Genomic DNA, 24417 nt, shown 5'->3' on the forward strand with positions numbered 1-24417 from the left:
TCTTTCTTCAGAAGTGTATAGTTTTCCTTGTAGAGGTCTTTCACATCTTTTATTAGGTTTACACCTAGGTATTTGATTTTTTTTGAGGCTATTGTAAATGGAATTGTTTTCATACATTCTTTTTCCGTTTGCTCATTGTTAGTGTATAGAAATGCTAATGATTTTTCTATGTTGATTTTATATCCTGCTACTTTGCTATAGCTATTGATGATGTCTAGAAGCTTCTGAGTAGAGTTTTTTGGGTCTTTAAGGTATAGGATCATGTCGTCTGCAAATAGGGATATTTTGACAGTTTCTTTACCTATTTGTATTCCTTTTATTCCTTCTTCTTGCCTAATTGCTCTGGCTAGGAATTCCAGTACTATGTTGAATAGGAGTGGAGATAGTGGGCATCCTTGTCTGGTTCCTGATTTTAGAGGGAACGGTTTTAATTTTTCTCCATTAAGTATAATGCTGGCTGTAGGTTTCTCATATATAGCTTTTATACTGTTGAGGAACTTTCCTTCTATTCCTAGTTTTCTTAGAGCTTTTATCATGAAATGATGTTGGATCTTATCAAAGGCTTTTTCTGCATCTATTGAGATGATCAAGTGGTTTTTGTCTTTGCTTCTGTTAATGTGGTTTATTACGTTTATTGATTTTCGTATGTTGAACCACCCCTGCATCCCTGGGATGAAGCCTACCTGGTCGTGGTGGATAATCTTTTTGATGTGTTGCTGAATTCGTTTTGCCATTATTTTGTTGAGGATTTTTGCATCAATGTTCATTAAGGAGATTGGCCTATAGTTCTCCTTTTTGGAGGTGTCTTTGCCTGGTTTTGGGATAAGTGTAATAGTGGCTTCATAAAATGTGTTTGGCAGTTTTCCTTCCCTTTCTATTTCATGGAACAGTTTAAGGAGGGTTGGTATCAGTTCTTCTTTAAAGGTCTGATAGAATTCAGCAGAGAATCCATCAGGTCCTGGACTTTTCTTTTTGGGGAGACTCTTGATTGCTGCTTCAATTTCATTTTGTGTTATAGGTCTATTCAGGTGATTAATTTCCTCTTGGTTCAGTTTTGGATGATCATATGTATCTAGAAATCTGTCCATTTCTTTTAGATTTTCAAATTTATTTGAATATAGGTTCTCAAAGTAGTCTCTGATGATTTCATGGACTTCCATGGTGTTTGTTGTTATCTCCCCTTTTGCATTCCTGATTCTACTAATTTGGGTTTTTTCTCTCCTCATTTTAGTCAGGTTTGCCAGGGGTCTATCGATCTTGTTTATTTTTTCAAAGAACCAACTTTTTGTTTCATTAATTCTTTGTATGGTTTTTTTGGTTTCTATTTCGTTGATTTCAGCTCTTATTTTTATTATTTCTCTCCTTCTATTTGTTTTGGGATTTGCTTGTTCTTGTTTTTCTAGGAGTTTGAGATGTATCATTAGGTCATTGATTTGGGATCTTTCAATCTTTTTAATATATGCACTCATGGCTATAAACTTTCCTCTCAAGACTGCCTTAGCTGTGTCCCATAGGTTCCGGTAGGTTGTGTTTTCATTTTCATTGACTTCTAGGAACTTTTTAATTTCCTCTTTTATTGCATCGATGATCCATTCTTCATTAAGTAATGAGTTATTTAGTTTCCAGCTGTTTGCATGTTTTTTGTCTTTACTTTTGTTGTTGAGTTCTACTTTTACTGCATTGTGGTCAGATAGTATGCATGGTATTATTTCTATTTTCTTATATTTGCTGAGGCTTGCTTTGTGCCCTAGGATATGATCTATTTTGGAGAAGGTTCCATGGGCTGCTGAGAAGAATGTATATTGTGTAGAGGTTGGATGAAATGTTCTGTAGACATCTACTAGGTCCACTTGATCTATTACATATTTTAGATCTTGGATTTCTTTATTGAGTTTTTGTTTGGATGACCTATCTATTGATGATAATGGAGTGTTAAAGTCTCCCACAACCACTGTGTTGGCGTTTATATATGCTTTTAGGTCTTTTAGGGTATGTTTGATGAAATTGGGTGCGTTGACATTGGGTGCATACAGATTGATGATTATTATTTCCTTTTGGTCTATTTCCCCTTTTATTAGTATGGAATGTCCTTCTTTATCTCGTTTGATCAATGTAGGTTTGAAGTCTACTTTGTCAGAGATAAGTATTGCTACTCCTGCTTGTTTTCGGGGGCCATTGGCTTGGTAAATCTTCTTCCAGCCTTTCATCCTAAGCATATGCTTATTTCTGTCGGTGAGATGAGTCTCCTGTAAGCAACAAATTGTTGGATCTTCTTTTTTAATCCATTTTGTCAAACGGTGTCTTTTGATGGGTGAATTAAGTCCATTAACATTAAGTGTTAGTACTGATAGGTATGTGATGATTCCTGCCATTTAGTTATCTTAGTTGTTTGAAGGTTTGATTGTGTGTACCTAACTTGATGTTACTCTCTACTGTCTTGCTTTTTCTTATCCTGTGGTTTGGTGCTGCCTGCCTTTTCATGGTTAAGTTGGGTGTCACTTTCTGTGTGCAGGATCCCTTGCAGAATCTTTTGTAATGGTGGCTTTGTGGTCACATATTGTTTTAGTTTCTGCTTATCATGGAAGACTTTTATTGCTCCATCTATTTTGAATGATAGCTTTGCTGGGTAGAGTATCCTGGGGTTGAAGTTATTTTCATTCAGTGCCCGGAAGATCTCACCCCACGCTCTTCTTGCTTTTAATGTTTCTGTTGAGAAGTCTGCTGTGATTTTGATGGGTTTACCTTTGTATGTTACTCGTTTTTTCTCTCTTGCAGCCTTCAATATTCTTTCCTTAGTTTCTGAACTTGTTGTTTTAATGATGTCGTGGAGTAGTTCTATTTTGATCTGGTCTGTTTGGTGTCCTGGAGGCCTCTTGCATTTGTATGGGAATATCTTTCTCTAGATTTGGGAAATTTTCCGTTATTATTTTGTTGAATATATTACGCATTCCCTTTGCTTGCACCTCTTCTCCTTCTTCGATGCCCATGATTCTCAAGTTTGGTCTTTTGATGGAGTCGGTGAGTTCTTGCATTTTCTTTTCACAGGTCTTGAGTTGTTTAATTAATAGTTCTTCAGTTTTTCCTTTAATTACCATTTCATCTTCAAGTTCTGAGATTCTGTCTTCTGTTTGTTCTATTCTGCTGGATTGGCCTTCCGTTTTGTTTTGCAGTTCTGTTTCGTTCTTTTTTCTGAGGTTTTCCATATCCTGGCTGTTTTCTTCTTTATTGTTGTCTATTTTTGTCCTGAGTTCATTTATCCATTTATTCATTGTGTTCTCTCTTTCACTTTGGTGTTTATACAGTGCTTCTATGGTTTCCTTTATTTCTTCTTTTGCTTTTTCAAATTCTCTATTTTTATTGTCTTGGAATTTCTTGAGTGTCTCCTGTACATTTTGGTTGACCCTATCCAGTATCATCTCTATAAAATTCTCATTGAGTACTTGTAGTATGTCTTCTTTTAAATTATTCTTGTAGGCTTCATTGGGTCCTTTGGCATAGTTTATCTTCATTTTGTTGGAGTCTGGCTCTGAGTTTCTGTTCTCTTCATTCCCCTCTGGTTCCTGTACTAATTTTTTGCTGTGGGGAAACTGGTTTCCTTGTTTTTTCTGTCTTCCTGTCATTGTCCTTGGTGTTGTTACTGTCCCTGTACTGTGCGTAATTAAGTATTTTCTAGCTTGTAATAATAATAATGGTAATATTGAGAATGGAAGAGTGAGCTGAGATGGAAAGCAAGAAGTTAAAGAAAAGGGGAAAACAAATATACAGACAAGAGGGAGAAAGCAGAACAAGGTATCAGACAAGAGAGTTTCAAAGGTATAAACAGGGAGTGTTAGTGTACTAATCGACAGTAAGCTGAACAGACAATAGAGAGACAGAGAGAGGATTGAAAATCAAAGATAAAAAAAATAAAAAATAAGTATATGAAAGTAATATCTATATATAAAAATGAATTAAAATAAAATGGAAAATAGAAAATTAAAAAAAAAAAAAAACCAAAAAACTTCCAAGTTTATATGCAATGCAATTTCAGTCTTAATAATTTGGATGTCCGTCTCAATCTCCAGTCCTGGAGTTGGTGCCTCAGATGTTGTTCTGTAGTTGTCTCATCAAAGGGGATGCATAAAGTAGAACAAAACTACACTCACACACACACAGAAGAAAAAAAAAAGCACCACCAAGTGTCCCCAGTTCAAATGCAATACAGTTTCAGTAAGTTTTTCAGCTTGCAGGTGTAATTCGGTTGTTCTCTCATCAAAGGTAGGGAGAAAAAGAAAAAAAAGCGTCTGGAGGCAGTTCTGAGAGTGGTATCTGCAACTGTGGCTTGCCTGCCTGCTGCTCTCAGCCTGTAGCTGGCGGCGTTATTTATGCAGATCTCTGGGGTGAGCTAGCGCTCACCTGGCCCCACAGGCTGTGTTTGCTCAGAGTTCTCCTGTGCAGGGGGCCTCTGCTACAGGCTTTCCCCTTCCCAAGCACTGGGAAAGGTGACACTGCCCCGCGTTGTCAGGCCTGCGTGTTTATTTACAGTTCACGTGGGAAGTGGGTCCTCCCTCCTCTCACAAGCGTCCCCGCTCCTGGTTGCTGGGCGCGCCCCGCTCCCGCCAGAGCCTCTCCTGGCCGCCCGGCTCGTTTATTTACAGTCCCGGGAAGGATTCCCTTCCCCCAATCTTCAGCGCTCAGGGCGCCCCACCCTCTTTCCAGCGTTCTTATTGCTTAGTACTCAGTTTCTCTCTTTTCCCCGGGTGGAGGTCAGTCTGTCCAGGGGGCTATGCTGCTCTGGCCAGGCTTGTCTGTGGGGCTACTGCGGTACCGCGAAGCTCACCTGGTCCGCGTCTTCCCAAGCCCTATGGGCGCCGGCCACTGGCGGCCCCGGGGGCCCTCCTCGGTTCTCCGTTTAAGGTGAAGTGGAGATTCTCTGCGCCAGATGGAGATGTATAGGGGTCAAAGTTATGCCTTTTCTCGGTGATTATGCCTGCAAAGTGTGTCTCCAACGTCTCTCCAAGATTTCACTATAGGAGGGTCGCTTTCTGCTTCCTACCTCTAGCTGCCATCTTGGAATCTAGCATTATATTTTTAAACACAGTACTGGCACAGTGGCTCACACCTGTAATCCTAGCTACTCAGGAGGTGGATATAGGAGAGGTTTGCAGTTTGAGGACAGCCTAGGCAAAAGTCAGTGAGATCCCATTTCAACCAATGAAATGCTGGGCATGGCAGCTGACCTGAGTGGCCACTGCACTGACTCAGAACTCTTACCTGCCCCTGGGTCTCTGGAGCCACGTCCAGTCAGTGGGAAGGGATCCAGCAGCTGCTGCAGGCTGAGAAGTGGGCAGCTGAGAAGGTGTGCGAGGGCCACAAGTGAAAGAGCCAGAGGCTGAAGCAGGCTAAAGAAGACAGGCTGAAACTGACCGGTGCTGCCTGCAGGAGGAGAAAGAGGCAAGGCCAGGGAAGTTGTGGCCCTGGGATCCTCTGACAGTTGCAGCACTAAGGTGGAGATGGCAACCCAGGAGAAGATGACCATCTTCCAGAACTACTTCTGGCAAAATAAGGATAAAGTCATGGGTCACCTCTTGGCCTTTGTGTGTGACATCCAGCCAGAAATCCACAAAAACTAGTGCATAGATGCATAGGACAAGAGAGAAGCACTTGTTCTGTGGGTTGGCGCAGTAGACGCCCTTATGGAATATGGACTATTACCAAAGCTCCCGTTTAGTTCTTCTTAAAGGCATTAAATTATTTCTGTATGCAAAAAAAAAAATGGTGGACACAAGGCTTGTGCTTCTCATCCCAACTAAGAAGGTAGCATAAATAGGAGGACCCAGGGGACAGCATGGGCAAAAATGCAAGACCCCTGGAGTTGAGGCTCAAGCAGGAGAGCACCTGCTTAACAAGCCCAAAGCACTGAGTTCAAACCCCAGTACTGCCCACACTAATGCAAGACTATTCAAAAATAACTACAGCAAATAGTGCTGGGGGCATGGCTCAAGTGCTAGGGTCCTTGGCTGGCAAGTGCATGGCCCTAATTCAAACCCCAATATTGACTCCTAAAAACATATAAATACTAAAGAACCCTTGAAAACTCACAAGAGGCCTCAAACTCAGTAGCGTTCACAAGGGACAAGGAAACAAAAGAATGAGACTCAGGTTACACAAACAGCAGGAGTTTACCAGGGAAACAAACTTGGTCTAGAGATTGGAAAACATTCATTTTTTCCATTTTAGTACAAACAGCAAGGGCATTAACAATGGAATCAACAATTCCATATGAATTTTAGGATCGATTTTTCTACTCTGAAGAATGTCATTGGAATTTTGATAGGGATTGCATTGAACATGTAGATTGCTTTTGGAGTATAGCCATTTTCACAAGGTTGATTCTGCCAATCCACGAGCATGGGAGAGCTTTCCATCTTCTGATGTCTTCTTCGATTTCTCTCTTCAGTGGTTTATAGTTTCCATTGACAAGGTCTTTGGTTTCCTTCGTTTAACTGATTCCAAGGTACTTTATTAGAGTTTTTCAGGTTATTGCAAATGGGATTATTTCCCGGATTTCTTGAGTCTAGTGACTGTTTCTTTTGCACTGCAGAAGCTTTTCAATTCATTCATTTTTCTCTCAATTGCTAAGCCATTAGAATTCTCTTTAGGAAGTTGTTGCCTATGCCTATATAATCAGAATTCCAAAACTATTGAGTAAGAGTGGGGAAAGAGGGCATCCTATCTCGTTCTGACTTCAGCAAGAATGGTTTCAGTTGTTCTCCATTTAGTATAATGGTGGTATAGGTTTGTCATATATAGCCTTTAATATATTGAGGAACATTCAGGAAGGCATATTTTGAAGCAGTATAGATGTTAAGTCTGTTTTTCTTTCCCCACAGTTAAGGCTGTAGTGAAGACTATCAGTTTTACTTTCTGGGCTGAAGAACCAGTCAGCTGGCAAGGGCTGAGGTTCAGTGATTTCTCTTGGCTCCCCACTGCATCCCTGCCTTTCTCTCCTCATTTAGCAGAAAACTAATTCCATCAGTAAACCATTCATCCTCGGTTTCAAGGAGTGGCTTATCTGATAGGTCTGGTTTCTGTGCATAAGTTTGTATGATCACATGCTTACAAGTATGCTCAATCATTAGCTCACAGGGCAGCAAAGATGCAGGATTTAGGATGTTTATCTTCGCTTCTGGGAACTCTAGAAGGTTGGCTTGGTATTTAGTTAATCTCTCCCTGGACATCCCCAAGTGACTTTTTAGTTCCAAGATGGCCCTTACCTGATGAGTGGTAAGGTAAGAACTTCTAGCTACTGACCCAGAGTAGTGGCCTCCTGTAGTAGGAAGGTAATGGCAAATATTGCGCTCAGACATCCTGGCAAACCCAGGGCCACCCCTTCCAACCTCTTAGAATGAGGGACAGGGAGGGGGTTGGGGCTGGAGGACATGACCCAAACAATGTTTGCACATATGGAAAAATGAATAAAAAAAGAATGATAGCCAACTGGACAAGATTCCATCCCTATGTTCTGAGTTAGTACCCTACAGCATTTCTCCTTTTGATGGCAGAATACCATACAAGGTTTTTCCAAATTGGGAATTCTTAGGAACAGGGCTTCAGTGAGGCCCCTTTTATGGGTTCTACAGACATCATCTGTTTCTCTAGTCCCATTAGCAGCACCATGCTCAGTTTTCCTATTATATCCTGTTCCAAGAGTAAACCATGACATCCAGGGACTCTAAGAAATCTATGCATGCTGGTGGAGTGTCTCAAGTGGTAGAGCACCTACCTAGAAAGTATGAGGCCCTGAGTTCAAACCCAAGTACTGCAGAAAAAAAATTCCAAGAAATCTGTACGTGAAGACTTGGATCTCAATATAACAAGGCAAGAGGTGGGTGGAATTTCTAACCCTATTTTTTCCCATCAAAGTTCACTACATCATCAGGGAGGAAGGCGTTCCCACACAGGTAGGAAGAACAGAGTAAGTTGCCCCATATACAATAGAAAGTAAATTTACTTACCCATGTGCTGATCTTAGGCGGGGGCTGCTGAGGGCACTTCTGGCACCCTCAGTTCTGCTCTGCTTGTGCCATTGCAGCCAGAGTCTTAACTGCCTGGGTCCTTCTCTGGGAGTGGGGATAGTCAGCCCTCCAGTGCCAAAACTCTTCTTTCAGAGCACCAGGCAATCCATGGCAAAATGCCGAGGATTCTTGCATTAGTAATAGGTTGACTTTGGGATTGCCTCCTCTCTCACATTAGGGTTCCTTGCAAGGGAGGGCATTCCCAATCATGAGACATGGCAGCCATAACTTTGTCCTGCTTCCTTTTCTTACTCTGTCTTTTCTTTTTCTTTTCCAGGTTACGGTTATTGTAGATCAGAAAAGCAGTGTCCAGAAAATGGATTTTATTAGTCTGAGGTTCAAGTTGTACCTTCTGAAGCTTCCACCTGAAGTCTAGGTGGACTGAGTAGTAAAATGGTGGCCTAGGAGGAGTGGCCCCTCTCTAGAGCAGGGATTGACACTAGTATATTTTCTAAAGGCTTCCTTGCAGCCTGTCCTAAGATGATACAGGACTTCTACCTGAGTAATTCCTCTAACCTCATCATAATTAATGGATTTAGCATTCCTGATTTTATGCCCCCTGAGGGTTGCCTGCACCATGTTAGCTTTCTTTCACCTCTGCCCCCCATCCCCAGAGTGTTGGTAGTCACAGTTAGGCTCATTTTCAGGGACAGTATCAGTCCATGGCTGACAATCCCAAGGGTCACATCTGTCTCCCTACAATCAGCAATAAGTATTCTTTCTTTTTCTGTGAGGGTGCAACAACTGGCCAAAAGGAACTGATATTTCTCCAGGACAGACGGAAAGACAAGGATAGGGTGTGAAACCCTTCTGCAAATTTATCTGGGTCCTCAGAATATCTCCTACATTTTTCTTTGCACTGTTGGATATCAGCTACAGAAAAAGGCACTTATACCCAAACCGGCCCCTCCAGCCCCTCCATCTCTCCCAGCGGGAACAAGGCTTGGGAAGCCTCCAAGGAAAGTGTTTCACTTCGAGTATATAGGGGGTCTCAGGAGTGTGGGGGGCTCATCAGAGGTTGGGGTGCACAGGGAGGATTATAGTAAGGAGAGAGGTGTCCCCGGGAGCCAGGCGTCGCTCCCTGTAGCAGGGGATCAAGGATGTCCACATCCTCATTATTTGGTTTCCTCCTTTGGGGGCTGGAGGTCGACCTACAAAGGGAAGGGTCTTGACACAAGGCCATAAAAGCTTTGGCATACGATACTTATCACCATATGCCTTTTCTCTTACAAAACAAATCTAAGTGTAAAATGGGATTATAACTTCAGCTCCCATTCTTGGGCCACTTTACTTGACTCCCCAGTTGGTATTGGGCCAGGCTACATTCCAGTAGGAGACAATGTGTTTCTTTTTCAGATTACCAGGATCGAAATGATCCTGATGTTTAAGGATACAGCCAAGTGGAGAATCTGTTGGGATACATGTACTTCTCCCCATTTTGATCTGAAGAAAGAATAAAAGAGAAGAGAGAGAAGAAACACAACCCTTAGGAGGTAAGGAGGCTGGGACTCCATGAGCCTTTAGGGCACCCTCTGTGGTCCTGAGATGGTAGAGGGGAATGAGAATGACCCCAACTTTCCCCTAAAACATGGCCAGACGTCTTTGGCAGTGGATGGGCATCAACTTGCTGATTTTTTTGGCTCCACCAATGGCCGTGCCCAATGTCCATTAGTCTGACCCCTGGATAGAGGCCTCTGCTTTGGGTGTCCAGCCTGCATCAGGTGTGCTTGGTGGTATATAGTGACAGACATGTGCCAGGTGACCAAGATAAATAAGGAAAGTGGAAATGAAAGTACACTGGCTCAGTAAAGTGGGGAACAGAGGTGGGATTTTGTGTAGGGGGCTTACCTCCTGGCTGATTCACCTGGTGGGTGGGGTCAGAAGACCCTGGTAGAGAAGAGCTCAGGTACTTGGCATCCAAGCAAAGAATTAGATGGTGACATACAGATAGCAAAACAGTAACAGTGTTTTATTGAGAGCAAGAGTGTACACTCCCCAAGAAAGGGGGGAGTATCAGGCTGTGAGTGACAGGGGTTACCAGCAGCACCTGTAGCACCCCTTGGTTAGGATGGGTATTTATACACTGCAGGGGGTGAGAAAAGGGAAGAGACTTGAGTGGTACTTAGGAGTGGCTTTTGTTGATTTACCACACATGTGAATTACATGGGCTCTAATTAGGGATCATTGTACATATGCCCCAGGTTTGGTCCAGATGAAAATGCTGTTTTAAAAGGGGCATTTTGGAGTCATTCTGGGTAGAGATAGATCACCTGTTGCCCCATAAGGCTAGCTCCAGGGAGGCTCCATGTCCCCCATGACCTGGTTTGGGTACTTTGGCCAAATTTCCTGCCTCAATTCCATCCCTACAAGGTTTGCCAAATTCTGTAACCAGAGCTCCCTCTTCCCCCAGCAATAGGGCCTGGCTCTGGGTTGGAACACCCACCTACATTAAGAGAGAACAACATAATATGTATAAGAGCAGAAAATGGATTTATTTACAGATCAGGTCAAAACTGGAGACTGAGAACTTCTTAATCCATGTCTGCCTTGCCCATAACAAGGACACAACCTTACATAAAAGGTCACAGTTTACAAAAAAAGAAAAAAAGGTCACAACTTAGAGAAAAGTGTTACACTTTCAGAAAAGATGAAACAAAGTTCAGGAAGTACACATGTGCTGACTTAGCTGTAGGTCCCAGTTACCAGAACTGGGAGGCAGTCTTTCTTCTGGTGCCAGGGTTCTTGTGGTTGTTTTCACTCCCAGCATGGAATTTCCTTCAGGGACCCAACTCCTAGAGACCCCTTACACTGGGGATTGACCCAGGACTTCATGCAAGCTCGTCAAGGGCTCTACCACTGAGCTACATCCCTAGTCCTGCCCTCTACTTCTTATGCTGCATGTAGGTGTATAAAGGCTCATGTCATCATGTTCTGTAATTTACATATGCATCCATACATGTACGTTTAATATTTATAAAAGAAAAATAGTCATAATAAATATGTTTAAATGAAACTAAACGGTTCAGCCCCAGTGCATGAGAACCAGCCCAAAGGCATCATTGAGACTGAGGAAAGAGAAACAGACACATACAGAATGGGAGAGAGTACAATTTCTTGAGGACTTAGTGATGGGAGTGTGATTTGGGGCAGCAGGAAGACCAAGTGGATCCCCACAGGTTAAGTCAGATGAGAAATGTTAGGAGAAAGTGAGTTTATCCAAGCCAGAATGTACCTGAAGAATTCTAAGCTAGTATCAAAGAGTCAGGCACATCCAGGCACCAAGGTCTAGTTCAAAAGCTCCACACACTGCTCTAATGGATTTATCTGCTGGGAAAACTGTGGAGGAAAATCTGACAGGTTTTTCTTTAGAGCCATCATGGAGGTTACCACTCAAGATGGCTGCAACATGTCAGGCTCAATCCATATAGAAACAAAGAGGCCTGCCCACATCTGAAGCAGTTATGAGAAGTGAAATACTGTTTTCTTTCTTGCAGTTCTAGGGAACACAGGGTTTTAAGCTAGACTAGCAGGCATTCTGCCACTTGAGCCATGTCCCCAGGCCATGAAAATGCTTTTTATCAGTTCTCAGGAGAGCTGAGAGGGCAGTTTATGCCTCTTGTTTCACCATTATCAAAGGAAGCCCCTTTCATTCTCAGCAGTGTCTGCAGCTCCCAAACGTGATCAGCAGCAGACTCTGCACCACCCGAGCATGACCCAACGGTTCCAGTGATGGAAACAGTGGACTAGGTCTACGTCATAGTGGAACACAGTAGTAGGGCAGAGCTCCTGCAGTATATCCGACAGACAACTGCCTGCATGAGAACGAGGCCCATGGAGTATACAATCAGATTGTGTGTGCCATCAAATACTGCCACAAAAAAGGCATGATACACACACACGTGAAATCTAACATCCTGCTGCATGCCCAAGGATACATCAAGATGAGTGACTTTGGCTTTAGCTTCAGATTCTGATAGAATTGTGTGCTGTTTTTTCAGTCCATGCCACCAAACTCTTCCTGTACCACAAATACAATGGCCTGAGTGTCCCCCTGGACTACATGGTCACAGCTGCCTTCCCATTTAAAGGGAAGACATTTTTGCAGCTGCAGCAGCAGGTCCTGCACCCAAGGTATGGCATACCATCTTACCTCTCTGTGGAACTGCAAGGCATCATCATTCAATTACTCACCCTCAAGCCTAGCGAGAAGACTGCCCTGGAGAACATCATGGGGAGCCTGTGCCTCAGCCAAGGTGAGGAAAGGTCACTGAGTCCTACTGACACACTGCCTAAACACTTGAACCCTGCAATCCTGGCAGCCATGTGTGAACTGGGTTACAAATCACGTGAGATTGATGAGTTTTTACTAATCAGGAAATTCAGTGAGTAATGGCAACATTCCTCATGAGTTCAAACCCCAGTAATGCCCCACTCACCAAATTTAGAGTTTTCACAACATGATTTTCTTCTTGCTTCTTTCTTCTGTATCCTTTTGTCACTGGAGAGGAAAGGGATAAGGAAGATGTCCTGGTGAGAGAGAAGGGGGAGAAACCCTCAACTCATGTTCACAATTTCCATGTAACCAGGAAATGCTGTTTCTACATAAATGAATCAGGAATAATTCCTATTACTATTAACCAAGTAATTACACCTGTTTGGAATGACCAATAAAAATTAAAAATTGGGGTATGGACTGCTTTTCCTGGAAGCTCAATGTCTGGTCTACGTATAAATGCTCACCACTTTTCTTGGCCCTCTGGCTGCCATCCTTTCTTTGCTCATTTTTGGCCCATGCCTTCTCTGCTCTGATATCTTTTCTTCAGCACCACAAAACCTTAATCATGAAAAACTTGCACAACCCCAAGACTCAAATGCCCAACCGGGCTATTCATTTTCAACCCATACCCCAAAGTGATTCCCCTTTTTTCATACTGGGGCTTGAACTCAGGATGTACACCTTGAGCCACTCCACAGCTGTTTCTGTCATGGATTTTTTCAAGATAGGGTCTCAAGAACTATTTGCTTGGGCTGGCTTCAAACTGTGGTCCTCCTGATCTCTGCCTCCTGAGTAGCCAGGATTACAGGTGTGAACCACAAGCGCCCAGTCCAAAATGACCCCTTGACTCCTCAGGGACAAGTCTGTACACCTTCTCAGCATGAAGCATGTATAGAAGATGGACCTCGCATCCTCAACAACCCTAGAGTGGGTGGGGGCGGGGATTGCCCCTTGTCATCTTCCAAAGAATCATCTCTTCCATGTCTGATGGAGGGAACTGTAAAGCCCAAAAATGAGTCTAAATAACTCCCTTTTGCATCTAGACCCGATTCTGTGTAGATTCCCACCAAACCTTGCTTATCCTTTTCAAACTCTTTTCTGTTCTAGTCTGAGAAACGACAGTACTCAAAAACTTTGAAGACATATCTCTGGACCAAGCCAAACCCGGCCAATGTGCTGATCTAATCAGGGATGTAACCTCACCATCTGTGAAAGGGACAAACAACTGCCTGGCCCACTCTCCCACCTGTTTCTACAACCGCCTCCTTACAAAAACATTTAAAGACTCACTCAAATTACCTCATGAAGCCAATGGTGTCTGGCCCTTTCCTCTCTTTGAATAAAAAATTTTGTTTCTGCTTTAACTCCCATCTATATAGAATTGTTCACCACCTGCCCACTAGCCACACTACTGGGATCTAACACATAGGACTTTCCTCAGTCCCAGGAACTTTTGCCTTAGGGTTTCTCTATAAAAATTTACTTAACAGTATCTATCCATCTATCTATCTATCTATCTATCTATCTATCTATCTATCTACCTACGTATCAGTCATCTATCAGGATGAGGATTTGAACTCAGAGCTTCACACTAGCAAAGCAGGTACTCTACTGCTTGAGGCACATGTCCAGTCCATTTTGTTCTGGTTAGTTTGGAGATGGCGGAGGTCTCCTTAAGTATTAACCTGGGGAGGCCTCAAACCACCTCTCCCCTCCCCATTTCAGTTCTCAGGATTGCCAGCATAAGCCAGCAGCACCCGGCTTAAAATTGTACTTTATAGCCATGCATGATAGGGCACCATTGTAAATCCAGCACACGGGAAACTGACAGGAGGCTTGACAGTTTATGGCCAGCTTGGATTACACACTGAGACCTTGTTTCCAAATAAATAAATGAAACAAAAATACCTCTGAAGCTCTTGTGAATGGTATTGTTTTCCTCATTTCTTTCTCAGCCTGTTCATTGTTTGTATATAGAAATGCTACTTATTTTTATGTAATGACCAAGTGTGCTTCCATCATCATCTTTTAATAATAAATGAAAAAACAGCCATTTTGAGATAATCAAAGCCTGAAGGAATTCATTACAAGCATATCTGCCCTACAAGAATTGCTATAGGAAGAGGGCCAGGAGGTGGAGTAAAGACGCCCTCCATGGCCCTGCATTTCCTTGGAAAGGCCGTGGTATGAAAGGCACAGGAAGGCAGTAGTAAACAGCAGATAGGGATAGAACAGAAGTCTGGGAACACTGAACTTTAGATTTCTAAAAGTAGAAAGGACCCTCAAATAGAGTGCTAAAGAGAGGCCTTAAGAACATTCCAGGGAAGAGCAGAAGAATCTGTAGTTTTCTATCTCCAATCCCCAAAAGCTTCCCCTCCCCCAGTAACTAAACAAAAAATCACTTGGGAGAATGTGTGTGGATCCATAAAACTAGTTGAGACTGGGACTGAAATTCAGACACAAAACCATGTGGGTAGAGACCACAAACTCCAAGACAGAGGTGCCATGCTGAGAAAGTGCCAGTACGGGACTGCCTCAGGTGCATGGGACCCGCCAGGAGTGCAGTGGGGAACAGACTGGGAGTCGGCACAACCTGAGTGACATGGGAATCCCGCAAGCCAAAGCCAGGGCTGCTGCCTGGGGAGTGAGCATGGACAGTGAGCACTGCCAAGGTGCTGCCTCGTTGGGATCTGGATGCAATCTGGCGTGAGTCAAGGCAGAGTGGTGACAAGCCCCAGTGGCAATCATGACAGTCAAGTGGAGAGCACAGTAGGAGTCAGCAGGAGCATGACTGACTCGGTAATTTCCATCAATCAAGTGGGGAGCGAGCCTGGAGTCAACACGAGTGAGGAACTAGCCTGGAGAGAACTGGGAGGTTGGGAGCCACAGGTTGCCGGGAGTCAGGAGGGGAGCAGCTGCTTGCTGTTCGCCCAGCTTGCAAGTAGCATTTTCTGTGCACCTGCTGGGTAGGAGATCTGGCTCCGGACTGTGCAGTTGCTGGATGAGCGGTCTGCCATTGACTTAAATCCCCAAACTAGACAACCCCCACTGGCCTAGCCTGTTTGACCTTCAAAGAAAAAAACAACTGTTCCAAGGAGCAGGGAAATCTTGTACCAACCTCCCCAATAAGGAAGAACTATGGATTTTTGTTTCTTTTTTATTTTTTTTTTGCAGCTATTATCAAAAATGTGTTTCTATGATCTTTACTATTTTATCTTTCTCTGCACATATCTTACTGTGTTCTCTGTTCCTACTAATTGAATGCCTTCCCACCATATACTTTTCACCTCTTTTATATCTTGCTTCTATTTTCCTTTCCCACCCCCTGCTTTTATTATTTAGTTTTTAATATGTATGCATTTAAAAAGTATTAAACTCCTACCTTACCCAGTAAGTAACCTAGTTCTTCCTTTATAAACTTATTGGGGGGAGTAGTTGAAGTTTACATTTTTTGATATTTTGAGGCGGTGTCTCATTATTTAGGCCAGGCTAACTTTGGACTCAGGGTGATGCCCCTGCCTCAGTCCTTGGGAGAAGATACCACAGAACAAAGTGAGCTTTCATAGAGACATCAGCACAGCCATGTCAACCCAGCACTGCACAACTGCCAAGTGACAGAACCCATAGGTGCCTGTCAGTGGATGAGCGCTGTAAAAATGTAGTGAATCGACACAATGGAGGTTTATTTGGCCAAAAGGAATGAAATGATATTATTTCCAAGACAATGAGATTTCATCATGTTAAGAGAAACAAGAAAGACAAGTCATTGAATGTTTTCTCTCGTGGAATTTAAGGAAAAAGAGCATGAAAGTAATAGGGCATGTTAGAGATGTGAAAGGGGATAAGGTGTAGGAGAGGGGATAAGAGGCAGTAATAGAGGGGTGAGTACGATGAAAGTTTTTGTATGCACGCAGGAAAATGACCCAATAAAACACATTACTTCATGACATTCATACATGCTAATTAAAGCCAGAGAAAATAACATAACTAGACAATTTTTCCAAATATTACAATTTAACATACATCAAACAATGAGGCAAATGAGTAAATATTTTAATTAAGTGATAACAAAAATAAATGATACCCAAATCTGTATAATGTCTGGAGGAAAACTTATCATTTTAGATGCTTATATTAATAAACAGCTGCAAGATTGTGGAACAACTATTTAGATCCGAAGTAAGATTCTCACATTGCTGTTTTCTACATTAAGACAGAACACAAACAAACAGAATGAGTTCCTAAAGAGACCTCTGGGGAACTAACCCCAGAGGCCACAACTAGGCAGCAGTCCTCATGGCTGCCCCAGTCTCCAGGAAAGGGATCTATTTGTTAGTTCCCAGTCATCCATGCTTGACCAGAGACAGCCACATGTCTCACCCTTAATGTTCTGCTCCAGGAGAAAAGGCCGTTCCCTTCTCAGCCCAGCTGTGAATTTCCAATCACCCAGGTCCAGAAGGGAACCAGCTGAAATAGGAATTCTGTGACAGTGCCCAACAGCAGACAGCATCCAGGTAAGTGGGGCTGGGAGAGCAGGTGAGAGACGATTTCCTCCAACAATAGACGGATTCTCATGCACATTGAACAGATGTGCTGTGCACTGGGAACAGAACAGTCCATCTCCAGGATGGAAACAGGAAAGTGGGCAGTGGAAAGAGGAGAAGATAACTAGGTTTAGCAGTGCTATGACCAGTGGCTGGAGGCTGTTCAGAAGCCTAGCAGAGCTCAGAGCCAAGAGCCCCACTTTCTGCAAACCCAACAGAGACACTCCTCTGTCAGACATGCAAGTGGACTCATGTCATCTTGGTTCTAATTGACTCCATGTCCCCTGAAAGTGATCCGTGATCACATAATAAAGGTGACACAGATCAGCTACTTGGTGCCAACCTGAGCCCCAAGAGTGCTGGCAGCACTGGAGTCCTCAGCCTTATTTTCTTGGTGCAAGGACCCAAACACTCAGGGAAGCAGTTATGTCAGATGTGGAAACACGCTGACACCCTAGCATGACTGACCACGGATCAATGCATGAAAGCAGACATCAACTGATTTCAGTTATATGAGCTAATGTCATTGTCACAGTTGTGCTAGAAGTACTCTCTCCCTCAGGAAGCTGCAGGGGAAGCTGAATTCCATTTCACAGATTGCCTGATGAAAATCCAATCAGACCAACTGCATTCCCTACCACAATTCAATGGTTTTCTTTAGAAGCTCAATGTCTTGAGGTTAAACTGTGGAACAGTGATATTTCATCCACCAAATGCCCCTCCTAGCCAGCCCACCTCTCAATACAAATGCTCTAGGAGGAGACTGTGGCCATTCTCAGCACAGGGCCTTTGTAGCAGTTACAACCCCCGAGAGCACAGGCCCCTGACATCCCTATCACACCTCTTTCCCTCTATTTCTGCTATGAAACTGTCCTGAAGACCATAATATTCTCATCTACCAGTCAGTGAACTCTCTTGTTTGTGTGACTACATACCCCCCAGTACCTGCCAAAGCCTTCAACATATATGGTCTACATTAACTGTGTTTCCTCAGGAGCAATGTCTACCTTCCTTCTTGACCTGCTCTACTTTGACAATGGGAGTGAATCCCAATAAAAACTGAATTCACATCTCAGCACTTCTCCTCAATTTCATTCATTTAACTCTCACTCTGGTAGATTTCTCGCTATCTCCATAATATGTACATCCTATAAGCAATCCACCCCCCAAAAGTAACTGCTACGATATCCTCTGCCAGGCAGGCCACCTCCCATAGCAGTAGCTGGTCTTTCTGCTTCTTTTTCTTCAGACCACTGATCTCCCACTGTTCACATCTCCTTTCCTTTCCACTTGACCAATGACCTCTCCCAGGGACCCTATAGTCCACAGTGTTTTATTTGACCACCACACACCCACACCTCTGGTGATTTTTTAATCCTGGATTACATTTTGGATAAACCACATGAAATTGCTCTTTATCAATTTGCAGATCCCTTTCATCACATGAAAAAATATTCTTACCATTAGCCTCTGCCTTTTCTCTTCTGATGGCACTAAGGAAGGGGACACTGCACATACCACTGACAGCAGCTCAGGTGAGCACACCAAGAGCTGTAAGCTATGGTGACCACATCTTAATGACAGAGAAAGTGCTGAGGACAAACCACCAGGCAGGCCTATTAAAGCCCATGAATGTTCAAATTCTGAGAAAACAGACAAGTCACAGACAAAATCTTCAGGATTAGTGTTGGCATCTGATACAGCATAGGCAATGCGGCCAAACCTTCTATGAAGGGTAGCTAATCCAAATATAGCATACAGAACACTAATATTCATTGTCTCTATTAATGGATGTAAACCAACTAACTGACCAATCCTTTGTTTCTACATCCATAAAATGTGATATTAAACCATATTATTATGCTAAGTTAAACATTCTACAAGAAATTACTTACATATATTATTCACCAAATAAAAGTAGTGTAAATAAAACTATAGCCTAAGTCCAGTTTAAATTACCAGCCTTTCCTGTGGAGTTATACGGGAATATAATCCAGGTATTTTAAGCCAGTGTGTTATCTCTTCTAAAGTTCATCATAGGAGATTCCAAGATGGTGACTAGAGGGAGGAAGCAGAAAGTGTGCCTCCTAAAGAAAAATCATGGAGAGACACTGGAGAGATGCCTTGCAGGAAAAACCACCAAGAAGAGGAAAAACTCCGACACCTCCACACCCCCAGCCGTGCACAGCATCCCCACTCCATGTTAAACGGAGAAACCAGGAGGGCTCTCGCACCACCAGACGCCAGCTCCTTTCCTGCTTGGGAGAAGCAGACCACCAGGTGAGCTAAACGGTACGTGTTACTCCCACAGACAACCCTGGGTCAAATCAGCATAGCCCCCTGAACAGACTGACCCCCACCCAGGGAAAAAAGAGAAAAGAACAAACTGAATAATAAATAAGCAGCTGAAAGAAAAGATACATAGCAAAGAGGGCAGGGCGCCCTGAGCTCTGGAGAGTGGGGGAAGGGCACTCCCCACTCGAACTGTAAATACACAAGCTGGCCGGAGAAGGCAGGTGTGGGGCCACCACCCTCAGTGTGCTTGGAGAAGGGAAGGCTTCCAATGGCAGCTAAAATGTGGCATGCTCTACTGGAGAGTGGGGGAGGAGCACACCCCCACGTGAACTCTAAATAAAAAAAGACTGCAATTGCAACAGGTGGGTAGTGCTGTATAAAAGGGCCAGGAGAACTCTAAATAAGCAAAGCCTGCGGGTCTAGGTGATTGTAAAGCTCATTCCTGAGATCTGCATAAATAAAGCCTGCAACAACAGCTGGCTGACAGTAGGTGGCAGGTGAGCCACAGACTCAATAGACATTCACAAAGCTGTCTCCAGACTCTTTTTGTTTGTTTTTCTCATCCTTTGATGAGACAACAACAGAACTAGGGTTGGATGCTGAAGGACTAACTGAAATTGTATTGCATTTGAACTTGGGATTTTGTTTTGGTTTGGTTTGGTTTGGTTTGGTTTTTGGTTTTTTTCCTCTTTGATGAGACAATGACAGAACTTCTTCTCAGACACCAACAGTAGGTCTGGAGGCTGAAGGACTAACACAAAAATTATTAAGACTGAAACTTTATTGCATTTGAACTTGGGGATTTTATTTGATTTTTTTTTCTTTATTACCCTCTGTCTCTCTAATGCCTGTTTAGCTCACCATAGATTAGTACACTATCTCTCCCTGTTTATTTCTTTGGCTCTGTGTGTTTGTGTGTGTGTGTGTGTGTGTGTGTGTGTTTATTTGTTTGTTTGTTTGTTTTCCTTTTTTCCTTACCTTCTTTGCTTTCCATCTCCTCTCACCCTTCCACTCTAGATATCACCATTGTTATTATTACAAGCTAGACAATACTGAATTACACACAGTATAGGGATAGTAACAATAGCAAGGGCAATGATGGGAAGATGGAAAAAAGGGAAACCATTTTCTCCCCAATAATAAATTAGTACAGGAACCAGAGGGAAATGAAGAAAACAGATACCCAGATCTAGACTCCAACAAAATGAAGATAAACTATGCCAAGAACCCAATGAAGCCCACAAGAACAACCTGAAAGAAGAAACCCTGCAAGTAATCAATGAGAATTTTATAGAGATGATAATGCATATGTTCAACCAAAATGTACAGGAGACACTCAAGAAATTCCAAGACAACAAAAATAGGGAATTTGAGAAAGCACAAGAACAAATAAAAGAAACTATAGAAGCACTGTATAAACACCAAAGTGAAACAAAGAACATGATAAATAAAGAGATAAATGAACTCAGGACGAAAATAGACAACAATAAAGAAGAAAACAGCCAGGAAATGGAAAACCTCAGAAAAAAGAACGAAACAGAAATGCAAAACAAAGTGAAGGCCAATCCAACAGAATAGAACAAGAAGAAGACAGAATCTCAGAGCTCAAAGATGAAATGGTAATTAAAGGAAAAACTGAAGAACTATTAGTTAAACATCTCAAGACCTGTGAAAAGAAAATGCAAGAACTTACTGACTCCATCAAAAGACAAAACCTGAGAATAATGGGCATTGAAGAAGGAGAAGAGGTGCAAGCAAAAGGAATGCATAATATACTCAACAAAATAATAACAGAAAATTTCCCAAGTCTAGAGAAAACTATGTCCATACAAGGTATAGGAAGATTGCAGAACACCAAACAGACCTGACCAAAATAGAACTACCCCACGGCATATTATCATTAAAACAACAAGCACAGAGACTAAAGAAAGAATATTGAAGGCTGTAAGAGAGAAAAAACAAATAACATACAAAGGTAAACCCATCAAAATCACAGCAGACTTCTCAACAGAAACATTAAAAGCAAGAAGACTTGGGGTGAGGTCTTCCGGGCACTGAATGAAAATAACTTCAACCCTAGGATACTCTACCCAGCAAAACTGTCACTCAAGCAATAAAAGTCTTCCATGATAAGCAGAAACTAAAACAATCTAAAACAATATATGACCACAAAGCCACCACTACAAGAGATTCTTCAAAGGATTCTGCACACAGAAAGTGAAACCAAACATAACCATGAAAAGCAGGCAGTACCAAACTACAGGAAAAGAACAAGAAAGTAGAGAGTAACATCTCTCTACTAAACGCAATCAAACCCTAAAACAACTAAGACAACTAAATTACAGAAATCACCACATACCTATCAATAAAAACACTTAATGTTAACAGACTTAATTCCCCCATCAAAAAGCACCGTCTGACAAACTGGATTAAAAAGGAAGACCCAACAATTTGTTGCTTACAGGAGACCCATCTCATCAATAGAAATAAGCATAGGCTTAGGATGAAAGGCTGGAAGAAGATTTGCCAAGCCAATGGCCCCTGAGAACAGGCAGGAATAGCAATACTTATCTTGGACAAAGTAGACTTCAAACCCACATTGATCAAATGAGATAAAGAAGGATATTCCACACTAATAAAAGGGGAAATATACCAAGAGAAAATAACAATTATCAACCTATATGCACCCAATGTCAACAAACCAATTACATCAAACATACCCTGAAGGACCTAAAAGCATATATTAACACCAACACAGTGGTCATGGGAGACTTTACCACCTCACTATCATCATAGATAGGCCATCCAAACAAAAAAATTAATACAAAATCCTAGATCTAAAACATACCATAGGTCCATCAAATGGACCTAGTTGATGTCTACAGAACATTTCATCAACTTCTACACAATATACATTCTTCTCAGCAGCCCATGGAACCTTCTCCAAAATAGATCATATCCTAGGGCACAGAGCAAGCCTCAGAAAATATAAGAAAATAGAAATTATACCATGCATTCTATCTGATCACAATGCAATAAAACTAGAACTCAACAACAAAAATAAAGACAAAAAACATGCAAACAGCTGGAAACTGAATAACTCATCACTTAATAAACAATGGGTCATTAATGAAATAAAAGAGGAAATTAAAAAGTTCCTGGAAACAGCCAAGATGCCCCACCACTGAAGAATGGATTAAGAAAATGTGGTATCTATACACAATGGAATTTTATGCAGCCATGAAGAAGAACGAAATGTTATTGTTTGCTGGTAAATGGATGGAATTGGAGAACATCATTCTGAGCGAGGTTAGCCTGTCCCAAAAGACCAAAAATCATATGTTCTCCCTCATATGCAGACATTAGATCAAGGGTAAACACAACAAGGGGATATGACTCTGATCACATGATAAAGCAGATACTTTAAAGTGACAGAGGCCAATAGGAGAAGGGTACCAGGAACTAGAGAAAAGGTTAGTTTGAGAAGAATTAATTTAGAAGGTAATACACATGTACAGGAAAGCAATGCAAGTCAAGTCCCTGTATAGCTATCCTTATCTCAACTAGCAAAAACCCTTGGTCCTTCCTATTATTGCTTATACTCTCTCTTCGACAAAATTAGAGATAAGGGCAAAATAGTTTGCCTGGTAGTGAGGGCGGTTTGAGGGGAAGAGGGAGGGAGCGGGGGGAAGGGGGAAGAAATAACCCAAACATTGTGTGCACATATGAATTTAAAAAATAAAAAATAAAGTTCATCATATTTTATAAGTTTATAAACTGATAAAAATATAAAACTTTGCTCAAATGTTGGCATATGATCTTACTGTATGATGATACTTTCTTCCCAAGAGACATGGATGGGGACAATCAGGCTAGTCACAGAGTTCCTCCCCCGGGGACTGTCTGGAGAGACAGAGGAAGGGGTTCTCTTTGAGCTGTTCTTGGGGATGTACCTGATCATGGTCATCAGAAGTTTTTCAGCATCTTGGCCATCAGTTGTGACCCTCATCTCCACATGCCCACGTACTTCTTCCCGACTGTCCTCTCCAGTGTCTCGACACCATTCTTCCTCCTGCTACTGCACCGCCTTGCCTGACAGCTTCCCTGTGTCCCTGCATTGTTTGTCATGCACAACCCTCACATCAGAGTCAGATAGGTGCAATAGGAAAGATCCATCAGGACAATATAGATCACCTAAGTTAGTTCCCCGCCCCCCAGGACATGAACTGGTCATTACAGCAAAGCACCAGGTGGGGTCTTTAGTGCCCTCCCCCCTAGAAAAGGTTAGTGCCAGATCATCAGACTGTTCCTTGGGACACTCAAGAAACCAGGACTGTGTCTGGTGGATCATCCTCCAGGGTCTGGGTTAGCAGAGAGCAGGGCTGTGCCAGGAGCCTCCTTTCCTGCAGCCTGGACTCCTGAGGGCAGCACAGCCTCTTCCCCACTGGCAATTTCCATCTACCACTAATACGCCATTGGGGGCCAACTCTTTAGAAAACAATTAAAACGACTTGGGGAGGAAAGTTTGATTCAGGTCAGTGAATGATCATGATGAAATCGACGGTTATCACTTATCCTGGCCAGTTCCCCAGACACTGCTCTCTCCAGAGGGACCAGGGACTAGCCAGGTCATGGCCACTGGAGTTTCATGCAATCACTCCACTTCTACTTGTCCTCCAAGTTTCTCTTTCAAGGCTAGGTCTACTTGCATCTATGGGTGTCCCAGAATGTCTCTTAGGAGCTGAGGAGGCCCCTCCTGCCATTTGCTGGTCAATTTCAGAGACTGTTGTATTTCTCCTGCAATTCTTTCTCTTGCTGCTTCAGGGCAGAAGCTAAACTTTCTAGTTCTTTATCTCTCACAATGTTTACGGTCTTTCAGCAGATGTCCTGTTCTGGGCATTGACCTGTTGCCTCATGGATATTAAAATCTGGCTTTACTTACTTCATGAGCTGAGTCCTAATGAACCCGGCTCTAGACTAAAGCCTCCTGTGGAAGTCTCACTGAAAGGCTCAGCCTATTTACAAACAGCCAGCTGTTTGCTCTGGACTTCATGCTTATTGTGTTGCTGGTCAAAATCACTGCTGTCACCTTGAGATACCTTTGATCAATCACTTCTGCAGTCTGGGAAATACTGAAATGACAGGAGCCTGAAGGAAGGTGGCCCTCACATTTCGGAACAGAAGTCTACAGCTGAGAGGGCTCCTGGACACCCAACATTTCTTCTTTGTAAAAAGACCAAGTGAG

At 42.7% G+C, this 24417-nt stretch overlaps 1 long non-coding RNA gene across 1 annotated transcript; it reads left to right on the forward strand.

Moving 5' to 3' along the window:
- The first annotated feature begins 3731 nt into the window (after positions 1–3731).
- On the forward strand, positions 3732–14606 carry LOC109690873 (uncharacterized). Its single transcript, XR_002212833.2, has 3 exons — positions 3732–9550; positions 12056–12310; positions 13441–14606. It is a non-coding gene; the product is annotated as an uncharacterized lncRNA (long non-coding RNA).
- Positions 14607–24417: the final 9811 nt, after the last annotated feature.

Source organism: Castor canadensis, chromosome 16 (genome assembly GCF_047511655.1).
Source record: "Castor canadensis chromosome 16, mCasCan1.hap1v2, whole genome shotgun sequence".
NCBI classification, from domain to species: domain Eukaryota; kingdom Metazoa; phylum Chordata; class Mammalia; order Rodentia; family Castoridae; genus Castor; species Castor canadensis.